An 11,382-nucleotide genomic window follows, 5' to 3' on the forward strand; every position below is an offset into this window, starting at 1 on the left:
CAGCCCGTTATAGTTCTTCAAGGCAGAGCATAACAAGAGAATAATAACACAAAACATCTTTAGCACAACGAAAACAAAATTCAAAAGTCTTCGCTCTAGAAGACAGCATTGGGCCAAAAACAATGATTGTCAAAATATGTGCCCCTGGTCACAATCAGAAAAATGATAATAAAATTAGCTTCTCCAATTAACTGCAGGACAATCCCCGCACTTAATTAAGGCTACTTACATTAGCATTTAACTGAAACGATACAATCGCTGCCATAACCAAATAGTCACTGGAGGAAATTGAGTTCCACCAACTACGCGAATTTCCCAATACAGTTCCCTGCACAGTACGACATAGTAAATGGTTGACTTTTACATGGTAAAATAACAAAATAATTCTCTGTAAAATGGGATAAACAAAATCAGTTATGCTCACAGTCTCTTTTAATTCTAAAATCCACTAGAGCATTGCGTTGTCCCTGTACGAGGTTGTTTTTGTTTAAAAGATGCCACCTCCTTTTGCGTTATGTAAACCTCCCCCAGGAGGTTGTATTTTGTCTGTGAAAAATTTCTCTGAAAATGTTATAAACTATTTGGCGACAGGTAAAAAAGATGAACACCATTGGTTTGGAACGACAAGATAGGATCCATAATAAGAAAACATTGTATGTAAGTATCAAGTAGGTCAGCGTGTTATGATGATCAACCAATATATAACGAAAAAAGTGAGAAAATTGTGACACGTTATGGGGGCCACTTTAGTTGTCATAAATGATTTCTCCCGTTTACGTTAAGCTACAACTCCCAACTCGCCTCACGATAGTTCACGTCAGTCGAACCAGAGAGGTGTTGCTTAAAGATCGACAGCATCTTCGAATGAGTCGAGGGGAGAGTCTGGGGAAAAAGGAAAGAAGCGAAAGGCTAAGCAAGAAAATCGAGGTAGTTCTGTAGTTACCCCGATATATCACTATGCACTTAGGCCATGAGCCACAGTAATAAGCTAACAGGATTTCCTCTTCCCTTAGAGCACATGTTTCTACCCCCAGACGAGAAGGATGAGTTCCGGCACCAAGCAAAGGCTTCACAACGTAACAGAAAAGGAAGACGAGAAGACTCGTCATAATAAGTCTATTGTGCCTTTCTGGGTACAAGAAGCCGTCAATATAAGTTCTGTAACAGTTGTGTCACCTTTACATCACAAACTAAAGTGATAATGTCAAATCATGAATGGTCTCTAAGATTACGTTGCAATGTCTGAACACCAGAGAACAGAATTCAGAGGTTGGAAGATACGTTTGGTAATTTACAGCTCATAATTAATCATTCAAGGTTTCAACGATGCAGAGGGAAAGTGTCAGTTGCTGCGGCCAGCATTTGCGTGACTGCAGGCACGTCTACGTCAGACTATGGAGTTAGTCCCAACGGGAGCAGCTAAGAATAGGGTAGTTTGACGGAGGCGGCCGAATTTGGAAAACTGTTTTCGGAACAGATGACGCGGAGGACCTGGAAAATATTAATACGTGCTAGAAAAAGTATATACGTATATGAACGGCAAACAAGAAATGATGGGCTTGCATATCACGCAGCAAGCCAAAGACGTAGCAGAAACTACCAGGTAACTGTGCACTTTGCCGCAACGCATGTGTTCCATATTAATCAAGACCTGGGTATTCTTAGGTACCGTATGGATAACACAGACTTTCAGACTAATGACTTCACACGAACAGTGAAAACCACGACGATTTACAAATGGACGAGGAAATCACTTATTCATGAATGAATTCAAAAAACACTCTGTTACATAACTTACGGCAGCTTACTCCTAACTGAATTGCAGTTTCACTGACTCACCCCACGACAGGGACAAAGTGAAAAGGATAACGTTTCGTCTCATTGATGAAACCATTTTAACCACTGTAAGATGTCAGTTTCATTCTCTTACCATGCATACAAATAACTTTAGTGGCTAGTTTCGCCCTTGCTGTTTTTCAATGCATGATTCTGGTGATGTGTGTGTCAAATTTAAAAATTTGTTTCGTATCATATGGGGACAGGCACGAAACAAATTTTTAAAGGTAATTAGCACATCACCAGAATCATACATTTGAAAAGGCTAAGGCTGAAAATGGCCAGTAATGTAATTTATACGCTTCCACCCTTTAGGCGATACATTAAGGCAGTAGGCTTGTACATGAATGAATTTTAGAGTAATGTTAATTTGCGCCGCGATGTTATCATACTTATATCGATATTATGAAGCAGACAGAGAAACACAAGAAACGAAAGTTCTCAGGAGAAACTCCATTCTTGATCCAAAAGCTGTGGTAGTAAAATGGTTCAAATGGCTCTGTGCACTATGGGACCTAGGTCATCAGTCCCCAAGAACTTAGAACTGCTTAAACCTAACTAACCTAAGGACATCACATGCATACATGCCCGAGGCAGGATTCGAACCTGCGACCGTAGCAGTCGCGCGGTTCCGGACTGAAGCCCGAGGCAGGATTCGAACCTGCGACCGTAGCAGTCACGCGGTTCCGGACTGAAGCGCCTAAAACCACTCGGCCACCGCGGGCGGCGCAGGTTTACATTTACATTACACTGATGGCTGCACGTAGCTACTTACGATGTCAGAGCAGCACGGTGAAAAGGGTTTTCGAAAACGAAATACGCACTATTGTAGGCATGACGGTGGTAAAAGGCTTTCAAGCAATATTTATGCATCACAAATTTTGGTCTTATCTTTTGAAAAACTCATTTCTAACTATTGGATACTTCTCCCAAATTGGTTCAGAATCCTCTATCATCAATTTAATTCTGATCTTAAAAGCTCGGGGTATCTTGTATATATCGTATATACAGTGCTCTTCTATCGCACAGGTACTTTTTCTCCGAATCAATGAGTTCCATATTTTGCAGTTCGCGTCTCAGACAAACTGATAAGAGCAAACAGACCCTGGGGCTGCTGGGAAATGGGAATATAAAGTTCGATACTGGACAAAAAATTAAAAATTTCCTTTCTAAAAGTATTTCTCTCACAGTTGAAATGATATCTTCAAAACAATTCCCTAGAGCTGACGACGCGAATAATGCTTAAGCACAAAAGAAAAAAAAAACTTTTCAGCATGATGATTAGGCATTCAGCGTTACTGCAAGGGAAGAACTTCAAGTTTCACTTTTAACTTTTTAAACAAACTTTATCTTAGGTATGAATAATTTTAACGAGTCGCAAGAAAGTATCACTTTTTTCCATTTCTGTTCATAGGCGTAGATGCTCAAAACGCTATTTACCTTGTTCTAAGATCAGTCAGTTCCACCCTTGTACATTTCAAGTGCCCCAAATTATCTCTGTATGTCGCACTGAAGGACTCTTGGTAGATAATGGCATCTCAAAGGAAACAGTCTCTGGGGCTAAATCGGGCGACGATGGAGGCAGAGCTAATCCATCACACTCGGACAACGGTAGGAATAGGCTACGTCATTACTCGCATACATAGAGAGAGTGGGACTAACTGGCAGTTCTGTGATGTCGATAACTACGGGATTCACACATTGAACGACTGACCAGAGACGAAATCCAAAATACTGCGAAAGCTGTAGGGCGTGATAAATTCAACTAAGACGAGAAACGTAAATCGGCCACGTCCAGTTCACAATAATCGTATGGCGCTTAGTCCAATGGGCCACGAAATGTTTTACTATTCAAAACATTATTGAAATCATATTTTTCTTATGTAACTCTCTCAACTGAAATATAACGCTTGTCTTTCTTTAAATTTTAGTTTTATTCTAATGTATGCTGAAGGTTTCGAAGTGAAACCCCTGTAGCAATAACAACAGTAGTAGACCTGTATAGCTTTACTGCATGGTTAAATGATGATAATATCCTCCTGGGTAAAATATTCCGAAGGTACTATAGCCCCCCTTTCGGATCTCAATTAAGGAACTACTCAGGAGGACGTCGTTGTCAGGAGAAACAAAACTAGCATTATACGGATCGGAGAATGTAATGTCAGATCCCTTAATCTGGGATGTAGGTTAGAAAATGTAATAATAGAAATTCATATGTTAAACATAGACATAGTGGGAACATGCGAAGCTCGGTGCCAGGAGCAACAAGACTTCTGGTCAGGTGAATACAGGGTTACAAATACAAAATCAATTAAAGGTAATGCAGGAGTAGGTTTAATAACGAGGAAATTTAATAACGAGGAAAAAATAGGAACGCAGCTAAGCTACTACAAACAGCATAGTGAACGCATTATTTTAGCCAAGATTGACACGAAGCCCACGCCTACCACAGTAGTAGAAATTTATATGCCAGCTATCTCCGCAGATGATCAAGAGATAGAAGAAATTATTGATGGGATAAAAGAAATTATTCAGGTAGCTAAGGGAGACGAGAATTTCATAGTCATGGGGGACTGGAATTCGATAGTAGGAAAAGTAAGAGAACGAAAAGTAGTAGGTGAATATGGACTATGAGTAAGGAATGAAAGAGGAAGCCACCTGGTAGAATTTTGCACAAAGCATTACTTAATCATAGAGAACACTTGGCTTATGAATCTTGAAAGAAGGTTGAATACACGGAAGAGGCCTAGAGACACTGGAAGGTTTCAGCTAGATTATACAATGATAAGACAGATTTACGAACCAGGATTTGAATTGTAAGACATTCCCAGGGGCATATGTGGACTCTGACCACAATTTATTGGTTAGGAACAGCGGGTTATAAAAACAGTTTATTGGTTTTGAACTGTAAATTAAAACTGAAGAAACTGCAAAAAGGTAGGATTTGAAGGACATCGGACATGGATAAATTGAAAGAACCAGAGATTGTAAAGAGTTTCAGAGAGAGTGTTAGGGAACGATTGACAAGAACAGGGGAAACGAATACCGTGGAAGAAGAATGAGTACCTATGAGAGATTCAGTAGTGAAGGCAGCAGAGGATCAAATAGCTAAAAAGATGAGGGCTAGTAGAAATCCTTGGGTAACCGAAGAGACATTGAATTTAATTGATGAAAGGAGAATATACAAAAATGGACTAAATGAAACAGTCGAAAACGAATACAAAACTCTCAAAAATGAGATCGACAGTGAGTGTACAATGGCTAACCCGGGTTGGCTAGAGATCAAATGTAAGCATGTAGAAGCATATATCACTAGGGGTAAGATAGATACTACCTACAGGAAAATGAAAGAGATCGTTAGAGAAAAAAGAATCACCTGTATGAATATCAAGAGCTCAGGTGGAAAACCAGTCCTAAGCAAAGAAGGGATAGTAGAACGCTGGAAGGAGTATACAGAGGGTTTATACAAGGGCGATGTACTTGAGAACAATATTATGGAAATGGAAGCGGACGTAGATGAAATGGAAGATACGATACAGCATGAAGAATTTAACAGAGTGCTGATAGACCTATGGTGAAATAGGACTCCAGTAGTAGAAAACATTTTATTTCAACTACTGACAGCCTTGGGAGAGCCAGCCATGACAAAACTCTTCCATCTTGTGAGCAAGATATATGAGATAGGCGTAATACCCTCAGACTTCTAGATGAATATAATAGCTAGAAATCCCAATGAAAGCAGGTGTTCACAGGCGTGAAAATTATGGAACTATCAGTTTAATAAGTCACAGTTACAAAATACTAGCACGAATTGTTTACAGACGAATGGAAAAACTGGTAGAGGCCGACCTCAGGGAAGATCATTTTGGATTCCGTGGAAATGTTGGAACACGCGAGGCAATACTGACCCTACGACTTACCTTACAAGATAGGTTAAGGAAAGGCAAACGTACGTTTCTAGTATTAGTAAACTTAGAGGAATACTATGTTTCAGATTCTGAAGGTGGCGGGGTAAAATACAGGAAGCGAAAGGCTATTTACAATTTGTACAGGAAGCAGATGGCGGTTATAAGAGTCGAGTGGCACGAAGAGGGAGCAGTGGTGTAGTTGGGAGTGAGACAGTGTTGTAGCCTATCCCCAACGTTATTCAGTATGTTTATTGAGCAAGAAGTTAAGAAAACAAAAGAAAAATTTGGAGTAGGAATTAAAATCCAAAGAGATGAAATAAAAACTTTGAGGTTTGCCGTCGACATTGTAGCTCTGTCAGAGACAGCAAAGGACCAAGAAGAGCAGCTGAACGGAATGGACAGTGTAAGATGAACATCAACAAAAGCGAAACGAGAAAATGGAATGTTGTTGAATTTAATCACGCGATGCTGAGTGAATTAGATTAGGAGTTTTGCTATTTTGGGAGCAAAATAACTGATGACTTCCGAATAGAGAGGATATAAAATATGGACTGGCTATGGCAAGAAAAGCGTTTCTGAAGAAGAGAAATTTGTTAACATCGAGTATAGATTTAAGTGTCAAGAAGTCTTTTCTGAAAGTATTTGTCTGGAAGTGAAACATGGACGATAAATAGTTTAGACAAGAAGAGAATATAAGCTTCCGAAATGTGGTGCTACAGAAGAATGCTGAAAATGAGGTGGGTAGATCGTGTAACTAATGAGGAGGTACTGAAGAGAACTGGAAAAAAGAATATGTGGCACAACTTGACTAGACGTAGGGACCGGTTGATAAGAGACGTTCTGAGGCATCATGGGATCACCAAATTAGTATTGTAGGGAAGCGTGGAGGGTAAAATTCGTAGAGGGGCACCAAGAGATGAATACGCCAAGCTGATTAAGAAGGATTTAGGTAGCAGTACTTATTCGGAGATGAGATACGTTCCAAACCCGGTTTTCGTTGATGGTTTTCCGGTCTCAGGGTGCTTCCTGTTATAGAAGATCAGTGCGTCTTGCAGAATAGCGTCAACTATATCTTCCTTATATCTACATTCTTGTGGGTGTGTGTGCTGCCCACTTGTCAGATGACAATATTCACACACCTTTTCAAGCATTTATAACGCAAGTTCATAATTTAGTCTTCCAGTACGTCCACCTTCAATCCTTACATCTTCCATTATTTTATCTTTTGTCATTCTATCCTACAGCTGGTACCACATTGTCTACGGCAGTCTGTGTCGCGGCTCACATCAGAGCACCATTATGTGTGAGACACAATTGTTTCGGAGTCCATCTTCCATAGCACTCCAAGAGAGCAAATTCTGTATATGGTTTACTGCGCTGGTGCTGCTTGTAACGCGTATTTCATGTCGTGCGTTAACTGATACTGGGAACACGAAATATTACGATTTACAAGTAGCTGACTTGGTTAATTCTTCTGCGGCCGCGAGTTTTAAATACCTCAAGTGGCTCAATCATTTTCACTCTGGTGCGCTACCGTAATATAAAATGTAGGCTCTATGTAATGTCTGCAATTAGTAGGTATCTGAGTGAGACAGACGTAAAGAGGCTAAACAGATCACGTCCAAATAGGCAAATTCTGATCATGAAACAAAGCTGATCGACACCTTTAACGGACGAGCTGTTAACATTATACAGAAAGCATTAATGTCAGAAAAAAATGAAAAGTACAATATCATATGTCTTCCCGACGGTAATTATTGCTCATTTACATGCATCCGTACTGACAGAGGCTAGAGGGAAAACAAATCAGGAAGTAAGAAGAGAAGGAAGAGAGACACAAGAAAAAAATTTGCAGAGATATTCTCTTGCGCAGCTTCCAATTCAGGGGCATCAGCATTTAAAGTTTATATCAAAATAATCACCCGATTTAAAAAAATCATAGCTGTTATGATCTTATGAGATTTGTGTGTGAACAATGTACTGTTGGAAAGAGCAAACTCACGAGTTATCCATAGATGTTAAGTCCCATAGTGGTCAGAGCCATTTTGAATCACGAGTTATACATGGTTCCCGCTAGGTAGCAGCAGTGTGCGCCCACTTCAGTTCTAATAAAAATGGTGTCGGGACAACAGAAAGCGTTTTTGCGCAGTGCTTGTCAGTAATAACTGTTCAGCGTGACTTTCGTTCTAGGTGTAGCGTGGGTCCTCCTACAGCAGAGAGCATTAGACGATAGCATGAACAGTTTCGAGAAACAGATAGTTCGTGCAAATCGCCGGGCCACCCCTAGTGTCGAAGACGTCCACCATAGTTTCGTCTGGCATGTGTTGCGTCGACGTTTACACATGAAACCATACGAAATTCTGCTATTGCGAGCTCTTCGTGAAGGAGACAAACAACAACGTGTAGAGCTCTGTAATTTCGTTCTTGGCAAGATGAAGGATGAAACTTTCCTTCCAAGCTTAGTATTTAGTAACGAGGCTACATTCTATCTAAATGGAAAGGTGAACCGTCATAATGTAAGAATATGGGTTACGGAACAACCACATGAAGCTGTGCAACATGAGAGGGACCCTCCAAAATTTAATGTGTTTGGTGCAGTTTCACAGGAGAAAGTGTATGGTCCATTTTTCTTTGCCAAGAACGCTGTTACAGGAAGCATATACCTCGATATGCTTGAGAACTTTCTTTACTCACAGTTGGAGACTGATTCGAATGATTTCACTTACCAACATGACGGGCCACCACCACAGTCGCACTGGACCAAACGATTCAGCCTTACATTATTGATTTCCAAGGTCGTCGTACCTGACTGTATGTGATTATTTTTTGCGGAATTTATGAAAGACTCTGTTTACGTGCCTCTGTTAGCAACGACAATGAATGAACTGAGACACCGCATAACATGTTCGCTGCAATGTGGGAACAACTTGAATACAGCATTGACATCTGAAGTACATCTCAATGGGGGCGTATTGAACACGTATGAAAAAGTATGAAAAAAAAGTTTTTGAGTTTTCACTTCATAAAAAAACAAAATTCATTGTTTATGTTTATTAGTTTCAGAAACATAGATGTGTCAAATCGGATGACTCTTTTGATAAACCCTGTGTTATGTGAGTCCGCCCATATTATAAAATGTTCGCCTAAACCATTACACTTGTGTACGTAGAAAATTCGCAAAACAATTATTCTGTCTCTTCAAGAGTGTCGATTAACATTTCACTGAACGTGGTTACGTGAGAGTGAACAACTGCAGACTGAAAATGTGTTTCCTTGTCACATGAATTACACTTTCTAGTATCATTACATCGATGGTCTTTTTAGAATACACTGTATTCCATGCATAGCTCTAAGTACACATGTCAATAACAGACGCTGCCTGTATGTATTTTTTTCAGCAGGCCAATGGTCGCCATCAGTAGATTGAAAGTGAGTTAGGCCTACAATGTCTTGAGGGGCAGGTCGGAGAAATCGGAATGCTAACCAATCTCCGATATTTGCCGCTTATCCAACATACTGGATACATCTAGGGCAATACAATAAAGGTTTCACGGATGATTGTTATTTCTCTTATACGTTCTATGCTCAGATACTTGATGCCATACGTTTCGGCAGCTGTCAGTGTTTCATCTTTGAAGACATACCAAACATGACGGGGTCGGAACGCTGTTAAGTACTTTTACGTATTAACAATGGACACCAAAATGTCTTAACAGGAGTACATCTGGTATTTAATCGATAATCAGCCGAGATTTCACACGTCAGACTTCGTAAGTTCATAATCCTTGGGAATATTATGAAGTACCTTAAGATGATATCACATCCATGATCAGTGTTATTTAGTTGATCAGGATTACCTACTAGCGCAGGCATGCTTATTACTAAATGACTGCATCTTTCAGTGTGATAACGACTATATTTCAATATCCAGAACTGACTTAATGATGATAGTAATCGGACCTCATAAACACTCGAAAAAGTGTAGTTGTCGGTGTTCTCTTTTGACCCTCTCAGTTATTCTAGCGATACATAAAACGAATGCCTTGGTGTTGCAGTGAACTAGAGAGAATTAGAAGACCAAAAGATAGTAGCGGCTGAATGTAATATGTATCTAGAAGACAAACCATCAACACCGAAAACTGCTTTAACCAGTGATGCAAGGCACAAAGCAGCAACTTCAGTTGTACAAGAGTACCACACCTAAATGGTGCATTACGTAACTGCCACACACTGAATTTCTTGTACGCTTACATGAAATTTTTTAGTGTCATTTTACAGAGAATATATTGAATGTGATACTTTTCATTCATCAGTTTCTCAGTTACTAACACATCACGATGTTTTGAGGGTATTGCAAACAGATCCTACAAAAATGGCAATGGATAATAAATGTCTTTTCAATACTAATTTATCTCACGTCAACAATGTCGTTTCTGTATAGTTTTGTTATTTTCAAATATATTCCATATTTTGGTATACATCTCCAACTATTCCGTCAAAATTGTCGATTAATCATGCAATTCCTTTTCTTAGTGCATTGCATGTAAAGAAGTACCAAACTGTACATTCCACTAACTGTGAAAATGACAGAATTTATGATACAGTGTTGATGAATGTTGATTATGGTCAGGAATGTCAATCAAGTATCTGGGTGTAACTATGTAGTGCGAAATGAGCTGTTAATAAATTTTTCGTAAATAACCAAAACAACAACCTTGGATTGCAATAAAATTTGCATTCTTGGTCGCATTTCATTTGAATACGTAACCGGTCTCGGCTTTACAATCACCATTGGGGCTTACAAAAGCTGCTACGCCAAGGACTTAGAGTCGTAAACTGTGTCCTTTGTGTCTGTGCTTTTTTGTAAATGACGTCATTAAAGCCGAAACCGGTTATGTCTCCAAATAAATTGAATATAATAACCACTGTGTGTATTTATATATGAAGGTCACCTGTCTCTAAAGGTCAGAGCGATTTAGTTCCACGAAGCTGTGATTCATTGGTAAAATAAAAGGGAGCTACAATGTCTATAGGACAGAGATTGTACGGACGATACTTAAAACGAAAATTCTCTTTTAACGTCCCGTCCTCCAAGAAGCCAGTAGAGATGGAGCACAAGATCAAAATGAGTTAAGGAAATCGGTCACGTCCTTTTCAAGGGAACCATTCTAGTATTTGCCTTCAATAAAAGTCTCACAATTCCCAAATATAGACGGGCTGACGAAGAATTTAGATAGACAGGCATGTACACCAGACAATCTGGTAGCTGTGTCTATTTGAATTACGTTTGAACACCATCTCAAGATGAAACACAGTGATAAAACTGGTAATAAAATTGATGTTTTTTACACTGAGATGAAAGATTTAAAAACTTACAACAATGATCCATAATTCGTAAGATGACTGCAGTTTATGCCGTATATGTTACATCTGGTACTTAAGCTTCCACTTCCAGTTCTGACTTTTTCAGATGTCAGGTAGCGCTCGTGGATTTGTTCTCGTTCAGATATCTGAATATCTTCTATTAACCCATATTCTGGTGACTGAAATACAAATATCATCAGTGCATCGGGTTCTCTTTCCTAAATAAAATCAAAAATCAGGCAGAACTGTTTAAGTGTAGTAGATTGCTGGTCGA

Source organism: Schistocerca cancellata, chromosome 9 (assembly GCF_023864275.1).
Source record: "Schistocerca cancellata isolate TAMUIC-IGC-003103 chromosome 9, iqSchCanc2.1, whole genome shotgun sequence".
NCBI classification, from domain to species: Eukaryota; Metazoa; Arthropoda; class Insecta; order Orthoptera; family Acrididae; genus Schistocerca; species Schistocerca cancellata.